At 39.0% G+C, this 16,763-nt stretch overlaps 3 long non-coding RNA genes across 3 annotated transcripts; all 3 read left to right on the forward strand.

Moving 5' to 3' along the window:
• Positions 1-1,309: 1,309 nt before the first annotated feature.
• On the forward strand, positions 1,310-4,032 carry LOC134072815 (uncharacterized). The gene is made up of 3 exons (XR_009937213.1): positions 1,310-1,503; positions 2,295-2,376; positions 3,409-4,032. It is a non-coding gene; the product is annotated as an uncharacterized LOC134072815 (long non-coding RNA).
• Positions 4,033-7,758: 3,726 nt separating this feature from the next.
• LOC134072873 (uncharacterized) lies at positions 7,759-8,164 on the forward strand. The gene is made up of 2 exons (XR_009937220.1): positions 7,759-7,829; positions 8,043-8,164. It is a non-coding gene; the product is annotated as an uncharacterized LOC134072873 (long non-coding RNA).
• A 5,629-nt stretch (positions 8,165-13,793) lies between these two features.
• Positions 13,794-14,856, forward strand: LOC134072933 (uncharacterized). Its single transcript, XR_009937234.1, has 3 exons — positions 13,794-13,904; positions 14,452-14,504; positions 14,719-14,856. It is a non-coding gene; the product is annotated as an uncharacterized LOC134072933 (long non-coding RNA).
• The last annotated feature ends 1,907 nt before the right edge of the window (positions 14,857-16,763 follow it).

Raw genomic sequence — 16,763 nt, forward strand, 5'->3', positions numbered from 1 at the left:
TTGTTGTTAACATGGCAACTGTTGCTTTCTCTTTTGGGTCACATATGGGCTCGCTGAAGTCTAGCTCGAGTCTGCTTTCATCTAAACCATCAAATACAAAAAGAACTGTTGTCCCTTTTAAGTCAGTGGATTCTGTCAAATCTTCAAGGTCTGGGTACAATTTAAAGAGAAGGTCAAAGAGGCTGTGGACCTTATCTTTGTACAAGTTCAGCTCTCGAAATGGAAGAACAAAAACCAGCCCTATTTTTTTATTCTCTTTATCTTCTGCCCAGTCTAAGACAAACTTTTGCACAGCAACACTTTTCCCCACTCCAGCTATTCCCAAAGTCAAGACCTTTGTGACAGGTTTATCTGCATAGAGATGGTCAGAGAATATGTTTGACAACTTGACTGAGTTCTTGGTCCCAGGGAATGACCTTGTCTCAATTTGTTTCAAGTGAATTGTTGACACTTCATGTGCACTGTTGATCTCTCCAGAGCATCCTTCTACAACGCAAAGATCAGTGTAGATGTCCTGTAGTTTTTCATCTCCTAGCTCTTGACGTACAAGGAAACACCTGTCTTTTAAGATGGACTGAAGGCGTTGCTTGAGTTGCCTGTTTGACTCCTCTCTCTTCTTTTCCACTTCAATCTGTGTTGTCGTTTCTTGTGGCTGGACTGTATGTTCAGCAACATGTTCTTGAAAAAAATAGAATAAAACAACAGATTAACATTGTGAATTTCAGACATAAGAGATAGACTGATCTTGTTAGCCAGGTTGGCAAATTGGCTATTCACTATAACAAACATTCCCCATTCTGTTACAGTTGGGAGATTATTTTAAGTATGCATTATGAGTAAATCACTTACTACATATTCATTTATAATGAATACTTCTTATAATACTAACTGGCATGTCCAAAAACAACATTTTATCAAATGTGAAACCTAACATGCACATGGTCCCTTACACAGACTATAGCAACAGCATAGTGAGTCTACAGGGAAAGTCCTTTGTAAGATGGCAAAAGACGCACCTCAGGAAGAGAATTGCATTGGCCAAAAGAAAGGTTTAAACTTGTCTTGTATGGCGATACAATAGTGCCAAAAAACACTCGCTCGATAAATATACATTCGAGCGTATTTTATTATTTCACACTCGTAAATATTAACTGCGAGCGCAAATTATCTCCGCGCGCGCGCACAGTCAGAGGAAACTTCTCTCCGAGCGAGGAAAAAACTTCTCCGAGCGAGGAGAAATCTGACCAGCGGGCCAAACTGTCACTCTGCTCTCTCGAAGTTGATTTCTGCTCGCGCGCGAGGAAAGAAGATTTCTGCTCGCGCGAGGAAAGTTTCTGCTCCCCTGTGTCTCTACTTGGAGGCGGAACCAGGAATGGTACTGGCTCTTCTGTCATTGGCCGTTTCTGAAGAGTGAGATTTAATTGACAGCCCTCTTTACAGAAGCAACTCAAGGTGATCTCCGAAGAAGAAGATGCCTCTACTGCTGAGCAGGCATTTTTTCAGGTAGGATAACCTGGACTGAATTCGATGGAAATATGTTACTGAGAAATATTTTGTGCAGTGTAGGTAATTAATAATCAACATTAGTCTTTATATTCTATCTAGCTAACGCTAACATTAACTTTCATTAGCTAACGCTAGCGAATAGCTAACTTAAGATCAGGCTATAGCTAGCTCTATGGCACTTGGTAGGCAACTCAACAGTAAAGGGGAATGTGACCCATTAGCTGCTACGTCAAATTCCTGCCCAAAAGTTGCAGAGACTTGCTCGTGTTTCACGTAAGAGATTCAATGTAAGCGATATCATGGGCAGCTTTACACGTTTTAGTACAACTGAAGCACTCATCTTCAGGTGTTTTTGACAGTTGAGGTTTAATGTCTCTCTAGCAGCTAGTGCAGAGCCGATAAGCCCTAGGTAACAATACAACATCTAGCTAAAGATATAGATAAATCTAGGTAACTAGTCAAGGACATGTTAGCTAGGTTTAGACTGTACTTTGTGTGTCTGTTTTTAACATTCATATTTCTTACACATTTTACTGAAACACAGATTGAACAGGTTATTGTGGTGTCAAAAGTAGAGTAGTACAAAATTGTAGTAAATTATTATGTAGTAGGTTATTGTGGTGATTGTTATTTGTGCCACTGTCACAGCACTCAAAACTTAATGTCATCATTACAGTAATTGTAATGTGCCGTAATTAATTGGCATTGCTATTCTTGATCTGGATTTAGTTGAAAGTGGTCCTGTGATATGTTTCATTCTTTTTCTACCTGTCTGTGCTTTGCATCAGGTGCATTGGATGCGACTCAGGTGAGGACAGGGGAACTGTAGGCTCAAGTGAGAGGACTGATGTAGCAGCTCCAGCTCTCCAGGTTTGTGTCTCGGATGCAGATTTGCGGTACTATAACTGATTTCCAACTGAACACATTTTCAGGTCTGTGTGGGCTCCAAAAAGATATTTTATTTCCAAAAAAAAGGCCATGTTTTTTTTTATGATTGCGCAGGATCTTCGTAAGGCCTATATCACAAAACTATAGGTGCGCCAATCAAGCACCTGCCTTAACCAGGCAGGGTGCACCCATAGGTACAGTGAAGGCTGAACAGCAGCAGCAGTATGAAAATGCATAGATAGCATAGCCTGACGAGCCAGACCCACATCAAGATGTAGGGTCTGGACACTCACCATAGACAGGGCTCAATCGGAGGGGTGGGATAAACAGTTGTCTTTCAAATTCCCTCCCCGCAATAGGATAACGCTAAACGAATCATCTTCTTGTTTTCAAGTAGCAGGATGCGTTACCGTAGCAACTTCTGGTCGCATGTCAGTCACCATTATGTTAAGCTCTGTGATTGGATCGCTGGTGCTGGGGGTTCTCAGCTCCCTGGCTCAATGGATCGTGCCTAGACTGCCCCGCCAGCCAAATTACATTTGCTGCCGCTAGGCGTCTAGATTTCTAGGCTATAGATAGCATGGAATAGCAACAAATACAACCACAATTATTTACATAGGACCAATATACCATCCAATACAAAGGGGAAAAAGAGACAGAAAAATAGCTTATGTCTGCAACACATGCACGACAGTTGCATTTGCTATGCCATAACAAGATGCTGGCTTTACTAGTAACATGATGGAAGCATCACAAGAAAGGGTTTAGATTGAAATACATGTGTGATCGAAAAGTCATTTAGAGATAAATAATGTATATTTTCGGAGCCCACATAGTGTGCAGACTATCTCCCTCTTTCTTACAGTACTCGTAACTTACCACTGTAATAGTAAATGTATTTTGATGAATTAGCATTGTTGCTTACAGTTTAGCAGGATGACAGACTCTGGAAATAAGCTATTCTTGATCTGGACTGATCATTAAGTGTTCCTGTGAAAACTGTGTTTCCATCAGGTGCACTGGATGCAGGTCAAGTAGGACAGAGGACCTGGAGCGACAAGTAAGAAGACTGACCACATGCAGCGGCTCCAGCTCTCCATATATTGTGTCTGGGATACGGATGCAGATGCAGACTACACAAAGCACAGAAGATGGGCCTAGATGCACAGCTACACAACTCTAACTCTTCAAGGATACCTCTTCTCCTGGCGCTTCTGACACACCCAATGTGCACTTACTTACCATGTTTTTCTCTCCTCTACCTCCATCCTCTCCACCCTCCTTCTACCACTTTCTCCTCCTACCAGACTGATTATTACTTATAATGTATAGGCACTTCTATCCTTTAGCACTGACAGATGCAGTGGTAATTCCTACCTACAGTATGCTCCTAACTATGGTCTCCCCTGCACTGTAGCCTAGTTGAAATGTTACACATTCTGCCCAAATGTGAGATTGATTCTTGACTGCAGTTCTTAAGGCAGGACACTGAGAAAACGCTAGCCACCGTCCATCTTAGAATAGTAATTGGTTTATAGTAATTTGTACATTGTGTTTTGGATGTTCATGTATTTTTTCATGTATTGTACTTCCATCATCATATTGTTTCCCCATACAATAAAATATGTTCCTTCCTGACACTTTGACACCAATCTTTATATACAGTACATAGTAGATTTCAACCCGCAGCTGCCTGATCGGATTTTTAACAGGTTCTGGATGGATTCCCTTTAAAGTAATAATGTTTATGTCAACGCAGTCTTGTTGGCTGAAGTTAGTGGGTAAAATTTTAGCAAAGATGAAGTTCTGGAACACCGAGTGAACTTTGGGGAAAGAAATATTTGTCTTGCATAGTGTTGCATCAATTTGCCAATTTCTTAGGCGTGTTTTTATGAGGTATGTTCTTGGATATGCAAATGATGATCATGTAAAGGACAGACACACATTTACACAATGGTGTACTACTCGCTTGGCCTTTTATGTAAGGTGAACTTTAAGGTAAGCAGCAAGTTAGGCTCCTGTCCGTTTAGTGCATTTGTCATTACTCTGCAATATGCTCAAAATCGTTCAGGTCTTAAACAATGACATTATATTGATGGATAGGCCTACCCAAGACAAGTTACTGTTGACAAACCACAGCCATTTTGCATATCTTTTCGATATTATTTTGTTACCCCAGACTGGTTTTAACAGTAGTTATTTCGACGCACCTCCTCTTGCCTGACAGATCAATATTCACTACCTTATTTTGGGCTTTTTCTCATTCATTCTAAGATATAGCCTGCTAGCTGGCCAGCTGTAAGACGACCTATTGCCATGCCTGCCTGTCTATTACTCAACACCACTCAACATACATTGGAGACTATAAGCAACTACGCACGCAACAACTAAAAAATAAAATACAGTGCCATTTTACTAAACAGCTTTATTGAAGTGCATTTACAACCTGTGTTATGTTGTGTTTTGATCTGACGCTAGCTATCTAGCAGCTAGCTAACATCAACGTTACCTTCACAATTACTATAAACTGTTCATCGAACAATTTATATCAGCTGGCATCCTGACGTCAATTTGACATCAACAAGTAGTCAAGATTTTGACCAACATGTATGACGTGCATAAATATGCATAATTTCATTATATTTTGTAATGATTTCCTTGTGGTTGTAAAGAGGCCCAACAAAGGTATCAATCTAACATGTTTTTTCTGGTCCCTACATCTCAGGTCTATATTATTGACATTAAATCAACGTTGATTTGATGTCAGGAAATAAGACGTCAAATTGATGTGAAATTTATGTCAAAACAACGTCTGTTAAAATGTCTGAAAAGGTATATTATTAGCCTACTCATTGTAAATCGACGCGAGTTTTTCAACATCCTGACCCACACAGCAGAGGGTTCCAAAACGGACCCTCTGCGGTGGACTCCGTGCGGATACACACATCGAACGCGCCCTTTCCAGTCCTAACGGCTCCTTCAGTTTTCAAATTTCTCGTTGATGAACTGATGAAGTGGAAGACGAAACAGCGGCGTCTGAAGGCTGACTGTAAGTATGCTCCTATATGCTTTATTTATGCAGCTACCGAGTCTATCCACTGAAAAAGTACTTCCATAACACAAGTAACCTACTTATCTAGCTTTATTTGCTGATATTATCCGAAGATTTGCTGGTCTGCAGATATTGCTCATATTTACACACCAGCTACGGTCTAGCTGCTAGCTTTCGCAAGCTAATTTAGCCCACTTTAGACAGGGCTAAATCCTGTCCAACTAGGGCTTTGTTACCCTTTTAATTAAAGCTAAACTCAGAACTGAGTTTAAAATGAGCAACGGTTAATTTGGTTTAACGCTAACTTTGTGTTTGTGAACAACAAAAGTTGGCTTGCGTTAGCTAGCGTTAGCTTGTTAGCTAACGATAGCATTAAAGTTACAGGAAAACTAGTTTTTGTTAACGTTATGAAAGCTTAGATGTTGGACTCGGGAGTCTTTAAGAAAACGTAGGCCAATTCGGATGTGTCTAAACATCATTTCTTTCTGGGAGGGAGGCTGATTTCACATTGTTCACCAGTCCGGGATAACGTTAGCTGCTAGCTAATGGTTTTAAATTATGAATGACGTTAGCAGTAGCCTGCTAGTTCTAATAAGGTAGCGCTAACCAGCTGCCGCATGCTCAAACACATACGTCATAGCTCGACATTCTCTGCTGGCAGCAACAAATAGCTTTGGGACTCGTGCTTATATTTTGTACACGTTAGAAACCAGCAAACAGGCCTACTATTCAATCTAAAAAGTCCGGTTTCCAGACGTGTTTCCTGGTGACTTTTTAGATTGAACTGTAGCTGCTAGAGATTACTCTCTAACTTTTACGAAATATAAATGCACAAAGGGCACGAGGCTATTTGTTTTAAATTTTCATGTAGAAATACTGTCGTCTACGAGTTCATTTAATGACATTGAACGTTCCTTGGAGTAAGATTTAACTGAGAAGAGGCCAAATAGAAGAGGCAGTTGTTGACTTCATGTACAGTATGTCCTTGCTTTGCCTTGGCACAGACCAGACACTTTGTTGTGAATGTTTAGAATATATGGGAAGAGGAGCTAAAATGATCAGCACCATATTCTGTGGATCCCAATATAATGCATTTTTTAATGGGGTGTATTATTGGTTATGATAAATATTTGGCCATTTCTTTCTGATGATAAACGTAATGCATATTTATGTATCTGTGTTGCAGGTCATTCACAAGTGGCTCCAGTCTGGTTTGGTGGTTCTGCCATCCAAGTAAAGTAAGCTTTACAGTTTTACATTTGATTTATTTCACTTTTGGTCTAAACATTAATAATAAAAAATAACCATATGCCTCTGTAACTGGTGTTACTAGTTCAGGACGAAGTGAAGGTAAATGTCAACATGCTTAAATGCCTTTGTCTGCTGTAATAAAACCCACCCTCTACCTCAAAAGCTCTCTAATGAAATGTACATTTATGTACATTTCTGCGTTACAGGTTATTCACAAGTGGCTCCAGTCTGGTTTGGGGGTCTACGCTTTCTCATCCTGTCCTGCCACCCAAGTGAAGTAAGCTATACAGTTTTACATTTGATTTATTTGACTTTTGGTCTAAACATTAATAATAAAAATAACCATATGCCTCTGTAACTGGTGTTACTAGTTCAGGACGAAGTGAAGGTAAATGTCAACATGCTTAAATGCCTTTGTCTGCTGTAATAAAACCTACCCTCTACCTCAAAAGCTCTCTAATGAAATGTACATTTATGTATCTGCGTTACAGGTTATTCACAAGTGGCTCCAGTCTGGTTTGGGGGTCTACGCTTTCTCATCCTGTCCTGCCACCCAAGTGAAGTAAGCTATACAGTTTTACATTTGATTTATTTGACTTTTGGTCTAAACATCAATAATAAAAATAACCATATGCCTCTGTAACTGGTGTTACTAGTTCAGGACGAAGTGAAGGTAAATGTCAACATGCTTAAATGCCTTTGTCTGCTGTAATAAAACCTACCCTCTACCTCAAAAGCTCTCTAATGAAATGTACATTTATGTATCTGCGTTACAGGTTATTCACAAGTGGCTCCAGTCTGGTTTGGGGGTCTACGCTTTCTCATCCTGTCCTGCCACCCAAGTGAAGTAAGCTATACAGTTTTACATTTGATTTATTTGACTTTTGGTCTAAACATCAATAATAAAAATAACCATATGCCTCTGTAACTGGTGTTACTAGTTCAGGACGAAGTGAAGGTAAATGTCAACATGCTTAAATGCCTTTGTCTGCTGTAATAAAACCTACCCTCTACCTCAAAAGCTCTCTAATGAAATGTACATTTATGTATCTGCGTTACAGGTTATTCACAAGTGGCTCCAGTCTGGTTTGGGGGTCTACGCTTTCTCATCCTGTCCTGCCACCCAAGTGAAGTAAGCTATACAGTTTTACATTTGATTTATTTGACTTTTGGTCTAAACATTAATAATAAAAATAACCATATGCCTCTGTAACTGGTGTTACTAGTTCAGGACGAAGTGAAGGTAAATGTCAACATGCTTAAATGCCTTTGTCTGCTGTAATAAAACCTACCCTCTACCGAAAAGCTCTCTAATGAAATGTACATTTATGTATCTGTGTTACAGGTTATTCACAAGTGGCTCCAGTCTGGTTTGGGGGTCTACGCTTTCTCATCCTGTCCTGAGTGATTCTTGACATTGAAATTATATCAAAATTTGTCAATAAATGTTCATACTTTTGTCATTAATGTTTGATTTCGGATTTATGTTGAATTGACAGCGAAGCTTGATATTGAATGATAGCAAAATAGCATTAAAACATTGTCTTCCTATGCATCAACATCATGACATCTTGACATCAAATAAATGTTGAATTGACATGAAATGCCAACAAAACTTGACATGGAAATGACATCAACATCATGACATCTTGATGTCAAATAAATGTTGAATTGACATCAAAGCCTGATATTGAATGATATCAAAATAGCATCAAAACATAATCAACCATCATGACATCAAATACATGTTGAATTGACATCAAATCCCGACAAAACATGACATCAAAATAACATCAAAATGACATCAGCAGAGGTCAAAATCTTGACATCAAATTGACATCAGTACATTGACGTCAATATGACTTTCATTCTAGACCTATTTCGTGACGTAATTTTGACATCAATGTTCGATGTCATATTGATGTCAAATTGATATCAAATGCCCACTGACAGAATTTTGATAGGGTAGTTCTGCTGTGCACAATTTTCACCACCTGTGAATTTTGATCGCTCAAAGTTTTCGAAACAACCATTAACACAGCTCTACTCGCTTCTCTGTTAACCGTAGGTAAAACTTTCCTACCGACTGAGGCGGGCTGTCAATTAAATCTCATTCTTCAGAAACGGCCAATGACAGAAGAGCCAGTACCATTCCTGGTTCCGCCTCCAAGTAGAGACACAGGGGAGCAGAAACTTTCCTCGTGCGAGCAGAAATTTTCTTTCCTCGCGCGCGAGCAGAAATCAACTTCGAGAGAGCAGAGTGACAGTTTGGCCCGCTGGTCAGATTTCTCCTCGCTCGGAGAAGTTTTTTCCTCGCTCGGAGAGAAGTTACCTCTGACTACGCGCGCGCAGAGATAATTTGCGCGCTCGCAGTAAATATTTACGAGCGCGAAATAATATAATACGCTCGAATGTATGTTTATCGAGCGAGTGTTTTTTGGCACTATTGTAACGCCATAGTCTTGCACATTAGGACAGAAGCATGAAGCAGAGGTAAATATTGTTTACGATTTAAACCATGATTACTCTGACTCAAGAGGCTGAATTGAGAAATTGCCCTTGAATTTTACCAAATAGTTTATAATCTATCGAAGAGTAATGGCATGGCATACAAGAAAAGATATATGAATGGTGGTGAATAAACAATCAGTATATCATAAACTGTGTGTGTGTGTGTGTGTGTGTGAGTGTCTGTCTGTCTCTGTGTGTGTGTGTGTGTGTGTGTGTGTGTGTGTGCATGTTGCTATTAATATGCTATTGAACTCAAATGTGAAACGGTTAATAATGGCTCATTACCAGTGCTTTGCTGTGGCATGGCCCCTGGTGCAACAGTGATGTTGAGAGAGCCATGGATGGTACAACCAGTAAAGGCCGGGGCGTTCACCATCCCTCCAGAGTGAGCAGCAACATTCATGTTGATATCTCCACTCCCGCCAGCCAGACCTGAGGAAAATGGCTGGTCTCCCACTGAGAGAGAGAGAGAGAGAGAGAGAGAGAGAGAAAGAAACAGAGACAGACACAGAGAGAGAGATAATGAGAGAGAGAGAGAGAGAGAGAGAGAGAGAGAGAGAGAGAGAGAGAGAGAGAGAGAGCAGTTTTCTCCAGCTTACTCCATGGGATTTCATAATTGTCCCTACAAAATATGCTTGAACCTATTGAGATTGTCATTAGCCAGATCCTGAAATGGATTGGTACCCGTATATTGAAGAAGGTTGAACTCGTAACAACATTATTATCTTGTCTCAATGAGGTGAAGACCAGGGCACAAAGCATTTTATCTTACAGTACAGAGTACTCTATACTAAGGTACAGTATGTTATCTTACAGTAAAGAGTACTCCTAAATTGAGCTCTATAGCCTATTCACAAAGCTGAGGAGACCACATTTTAATAGGCAAATGACCTAGTAATGGAATACTCTAGGAACTGATGTAGTATCTTTGAACCATTTTTTAAATGGATCTGTATGAAGGACATGTTTGCTCTCTTAGTCAAAAAGTGTAGGAGCGTTAAGTTTCTCAAATATCCATCAGTTAGGAGCTACTTTTAGCCTTAAGACGCTTTGTGAATACCGGCCCAGGTGAATATGTGCTTAAAGGAATAGTTCGAAATTTTGGACATAGGACCTCATTTCCAAATTAGCCGGGGTGATATAGGTCGGTGGAGACAGTTTCCATCGCATTCTATCCCGTCCTTGTTGCAGCGTTCACCTGGTGCTAAGCTGGTGCTGAGACGCAATTCAACGGTAAAATCCAGCCTGCCACAGTCTTAACCTACTCCACAGAACACCCGAAACAAATAAATTATAACATCAGACTATTGATGCACATGTCTGTGCTGATAGAATAATGTTAGAAATAAAACCCTGCATCACATTGCAATAGCATATACTTTGCTCCCTGTATGGCAGTACGGATTGATATTATCCAGGCTACAAAGGAATCTGGTTTCATGATCATACGAGTTTATTTACCTGCCGCTCCATCTAATTCCACTCTGCCAGGCTACAACACACATAACGTCACCGGTACATGTAGCACAGTCTCAATCGAAAGTTATCAGAAGCAGTATGCATGTGCCACTTTTGCATAGATGTTTTTAGTTAGATGGAAAACTTCAAAATGTCAAGGTATAGCAGACTGCCTAAAAGTGTGTGAAAGGCCCCCGGACCTCTGAGTGTTAAGGACGGGATAAAATGCTACTGTCTCCACCGACCTTTATCACCCCAGATATGATGGATATTAGGTCCTATGTCCAAAATTCCGAACTATATTCCTTTAAGTCCCAGGCCCTGATTTCAGAAATGTCTAGAACAGCTTCTTACTTCTAACATGTGGGCTTTAACGGATTAGCATACATTTACAAATAATGTTTTGAACCATTTTTACATTTCAAATAGTTACATTTAAACTGCTGTCAAAATAACTGATTAACTTAGATTAATTAATTTGAGATAAAATAACTGATTAAAAAAATTAACGCAGATTAATTGATGACCTTTGACCTGGAGCCATTCTAGTCAGTAACCATTAGACTGTAAAATAAGGAGATGAGAATGTGCTGCCTGCCTGGATCATTGATTGGAACATTTACTTAAAAAAAAAAAATGGCCTGACGGTGTTAAAAAGAAAGTGTTTATTAAAACAAAGTCCTCTGCAATGTCTGCAGCACAGAATTTGCACATCACCGGAGTTTGTCAACTCTTAAGTGCCACATTACTGCAAAGAAATAGTGTTGACATTTTGATTTTGCGATTACATTTTATATGCGATTAATTTAGATTACCGCAATTAATCACAGAGTATGTAATTAATTAGATTAAAAAATGACATCCCTAATTTAAACCTTTTTCCCTTTACAAAACTATGTAATCTTACCAGGCATCATCTTGTTTGTTTGGTCATCTGGGCCAGCTGGCTGCTTTACATCATCCAACCTGTTAATCAAATCATGTTCAGGATTAAATATGTACATCATCAGCACTATGCAATGTGCATTTGTGTGGCCTATTTGTGGACATTTCATAAAACCATATAATTTAACATTATTATAAACCATGAAAATATAACTGTTGTGTCTTTGTACAAGCAAAGATTCTTAAATACCAACCGTCTCTGGTACAAGCGATCCACCCATTCTACATTTTACTGGATAAACACTCTCTGTTGGCTTGCTATATATATCTTCCACAAAACCTTGTAGGCTAATTAAATTGTGTTTACAATAATAATACATAATAGTGTGCAGCCAACATCAGCCCAATAATGATAAGTTATGTTGTTGTAGAAAATACATTTGTAAAGAAATACGGTTAATATGATGCTGTTTAATTCATTTATAAATGGTGCACTGTCACTTTAAGACTCTTGCCGGCTCCACTCAGTGGCTACTGTTGCTCAGTAATGAAATTACCGTTGCCTTCGCGCTTTTCTTTTAAACGTTTCTTATAAAAAGGAGATATCAGTCATCAACAATGAAAAGCCAACTGGCGCGCTCTCTCCCTTTCGTGCGCGCTCAAACGCGTTCCCATTTACGTTATGAGTAACGTTATGAGTATGTAACAACGCAAATTAGATTTGTTGCAATAGAGATTTCAAAGAGTATCATCTCTATGTAACATGCTGTTTTGATATTGACATTGTAAACGTTCTCTAAGAAGAGTGCAAAGCAGTTTGCAGTAATGTTAACCAGAACGTCGTTGCTGGAAAGAAATAGCGAACAGCCAATGATAAGTGTTGCGGGCCATAGCTATGCTAAACTAATACATGCTCGGCGGGCTGCATTAAAGTGCGTGGCGGGCCGCAGTGGGCCCGCGGGCCGTAGTTTGGACACCGCTGTGTTAGTCTGAAGCTCTAATTCAGACAACACCACTGACACTTTTCTGATGGTCAGCCAGAAGAGTGGAGATAATATTGGCTAATATGTTGCTGAAGTTCACTAAGAGAGCTAAGAAATGAAGGATACACATGTGTTTGTGTGTGTGTACTGTGTGTGCATATATGTGTGTGAGGGAGGGTGAGAGAGAGTCTGGATGAAAGGTTGCACTGTTGTTAAAGGCCAGAAGCTTCCAGTGTCAATAATGTAGCCTTTGTATGAGAGGAGGCTAAATTGATCATGTTGGATTATCCCATGAATTAAAAAGGGCTGGTAGGATATTTGTTACATGAGCAACTGTATAAGGAAACATTGTCATGGCTACTCAATGATTGCCTGTGTGGACAATTTGCAGGTCAGGTCGAGTTTGGGTCGATGTTTGATGGATATTTTGTTGGGTAAGGTGGGCCAGAATCAGACATGACACACTCGTAGACCTGATAGCTACAGAGGTTCTGAATCATTTAAGTCTTCAGCACTTTCCCTGGAACACACCCAACATTTTCTCTATTTCAAGTGAAATGCATGTGACCACAATGTGGTCAGTGCTTCTTTTCATCACTTAAGCAAATTATCCGTAGTGCTGATGAAATCTAAGGCTGTTTTATGTCAGATGTGAACATCTCTACACTGTAAAAAAAAAAAGTTTTTTAGCTGACATTTACCGTAAAAAAATACGGTTATATACTCTATTTTTGATAATAAGAGAATATACCTGTAAAATACGGTAAAATCAGCTTTTTCAAGAAGACTGCCGTAAAAGTACGGACAAGGTCTTTAATGTTTAAATGAGAAGAATCCACCGTTTTTTAACACAATTGTAGCATTTTAAAATGGTTTGGACTTTTTATTTAGTAGTAATCAGTGTAAAAATACTGTGAAATTTGTTTTAGTTTTTTAACCATGACTGCTAACTTGCTAATGTTATGGTGTAGGCTCAAACAGCATTTCAAACGTGTTTTAGGATTACAAATACTGTTTTTCAAACTAATGTACAGCATCTATTTCTCACTAGTGGTCACAAAATCCAAGCATAAAAAGTCTAACAAATCACGTTTATCTTATTGGCACCATTTTTATTTATTTATTTTGAGTGATGACTTTGCTCATTAGCATAACTGCAATTTGATTGGCTGGCCCTCACGTTTCATTCAAAATGTTGTTGGGGGAGGGGAAAGGGAGTTCACTTGAACGACCGTTACTTTTTTCTTCACGGCACTCGCTCACCAAGTGAAGTGATGCAGCAACTTTCAACAGAGGAGCTTTTGAAGTCTGAGAAACACGTGTGCAGGATGGAATAATCTTTGTGAAAGAGGAGGCACAGCTATCCAGAGGTAAGGTTGAGTGAAAATGTAAGGAAATTAGGGTGGTAATAAAACTGTCAACTGCAAATGATTGCTAGCTAACATTATATCGATAAGTAGCAGGTTAGCTGCTGCTAACAACCTAGTGCTAGCTCATGAAAGCCATCAATTTTGATATTTCAAAGGGTGTTCACATGCCTTCAATAATGCATGACTATCATAATTAAGATTAAGGAGGAGGACTCTGTTGTGTGCTTTACCTATCTTTGTCCTTGTATTTGTATAACCCAACTAGGCATTGTTTAGCTAACTAGCATAGCACATCATTTTTAGCATCGGGCTATTAGCAGCTAAACGTTTCCAGAATGGCTTGTTGTGGTAACCGCAGATTAAACAATCTGGTAAGCATCATTATGTTTATGTGAACATTATTTTGTTGTCTATGTTAACCAGTTTATCATTTCATTGTTGCTGTAATGTGCTTCATGCAATACAGAGAAAAATAGGTAGAGGTCTGTTTGTATAATACAGCTTTATTCAACGACCTAATGTTTATTCTTCTGTCCCTCCAATGTAGAATATGAGCAGAATAAGTGCTAACAACGAAAGTACCTGGGATCTAATGGCTATGTAAGTCAACACACCATTTTATCTAAAATACTTGCAGTATTTTTCTTAATAATGTTAAGTTACACATATGTATTGCATTCTTAAATTACTTGTATAAAATGCTATTATGTTTGTTTTATCAAAGGGTAATGTCATTCATATTGGTTGGTATTTTGTGTAATTGTATTGTTCTCTTGCATATGGCATCTGTCTCTCAATCACATATTGAAAGCAGATCATTCATGGAGATGAGGCGAACAAAGGAATGAGGAGGAGTTTGGAAGAGTTGTACAGTCCACAGAACTTGCAAGTTGCAATAACTATCTATGACAGGTGAGCGTCAGTGTATTAGACAAGGTATTTTAGCGCCCATTCAGACCTTCAACATGGCATGTGCATTGCGTGTCTGTTTCGTGGCTGCTGCATTGTGTTTTATCTGTGCATTAATACCAGAAATGTCTCAGATGTAGCGTTGTTGCAGGCAGTCTGCCTATTAAAGCATCTTTTGACTGTCTCTTTTGAATGGGAATGTTTTTCACACATTTGCGTATTGCTTGAGCTACACCGAGCAGCAAAGTGGTTTCATTTAGTTCATTCAGGATATGGTCTTCAATTTCAATGATGGGAGAAAGCAGTTCAAACCCAAGCTACAAATGATCTGGAGTGAAGTTAACAGGTTTTGTAGATTGCCTTAATAATTATAATTTGGCTTGCATTGCCTAAAACTGTTCAATCACATAGTTTTATATTGAATGAATTTATTCAGTCATGAGTTTTTAGCACCTAAATAAACTGTTTAGATGAGTTTAATGTGTTAAAACCAAATTAAAAGGTTTAAGGCAATCATTTTCCTGAAATGAATTGAATAGCTACAAAAAAGTTTTAAGTTGTCACAACAAGAATGGTTGAAGTAGTTTCAAGTCATCGTTCTTCTCAAACATGTTGAGGGATATTTTGTTTTACAATGCACTGTAAATTAGTGGGAAACTGTAGAAATGCAATGCCTCATTTGATGTTAGAATAAACGTATAACTGTTGGAACTAACTGATGGTGTATTGTTATGATGTTGTTTTTTATTATGGTATATGTTTGATCATGTATGTAACATGTCTAAAATAAGAGTGAAAAACACATTAAAATGTACAGCAGCAAAAAAAAAATCTTCCCCGTAAAAAAAAAAAAAAGCTAAAAAAAACGGTCAAAGGCACGGCAGCAAAAGTTGCCAACCAGTTACCGTAAATTTATGGTGAAATACCATACAAGGAATTGCCGTAAAATTCTGGCTTTTCCCCGTGTATATTGACTCTAATTTCACGGCCAATTGTAGTAAATTCACACAATTTCATTGTAATTTTACTGCAATTTGGCCGTAAAATTACGGTCAATATACACGGGGGAAAGCCATAGTTTTACGGCAATTTCTTGTATGGTATTTTACCATAATTTTACGGTAACTGGTTGGCAACTTTTGCTGCCGTGCCTTTTACCGTTTTTTTACTGATTTTTTTTTTACAGTGTAAATATGAAACCTACTGCATGTTAAATGTTATATCATATCTCACTTGGGATCAGGCTGTGGCGATTCACTGCTGAGATGTAAAGGCTGTCCCATGGACTGGTCACTCTTCATAGACACACAGCTGGGCACTGGAGACACTGGTCTGTGTGTATGTGGTCTGGTTATGAAGAAAGTCAAGAAAACAAAGAGTTGATTTGAAGTTTTTACATTAGTCACACTTGACCATCATCAAAGATTTTATTGTCTCTGTGTGTGTTAGTGTGGACTTTGGTGTACTCACCCAGCACTGTGTAGCACTTGTCCTTTGCTGACCCCCTGATGTCCATCAGTAACGGACTCCTCATCCTTCAGGGACACGTGGCTGGACATGGCACATGCTGCTCTGGCCGTCTGATTTCCACTGACAGCATCCTCACCCTCTTGAGGGACATCCATCCTAATCAATAATCAACCAATCAATCAATCAATCAACATAATATTTAAAGGCAGAAAAGAGAGAAAGAAAAAGCAAAAGACAGGAAGGCATAGTGGCATTTGTGTGTCCGTCTCTAGGAAGAGTTGGTGAGCAAAATATGCCTGATGAAAGGTTCCTCATGAAGTGCTCACTTTTATTAGCTGTGCAGACCAATCAGATCTGTGGGTCCATTTCTTCTCCACCAATAACAGAAGTCTTAGCTCTTCACAGACGTAGGGGAATCACTGGAATGACAAGAAAGAGGAAGTACAGAGGAACATGAACACAGACCTCTGAAGTTCACCT

Source organism: Sardina pilchardus, chromosome 1, assembly GCF_963854185.1.
Source record: "Sardina pilchardus chromosome 1, fSarPil1.1, whole genome shotgun sequence".
Lineage (NCBI taxonomy): Eukaryota > Metazoa > Chordata > Actinopteri > Clupeiformes > Clupeidae > Sardina > Sardina pilchardus.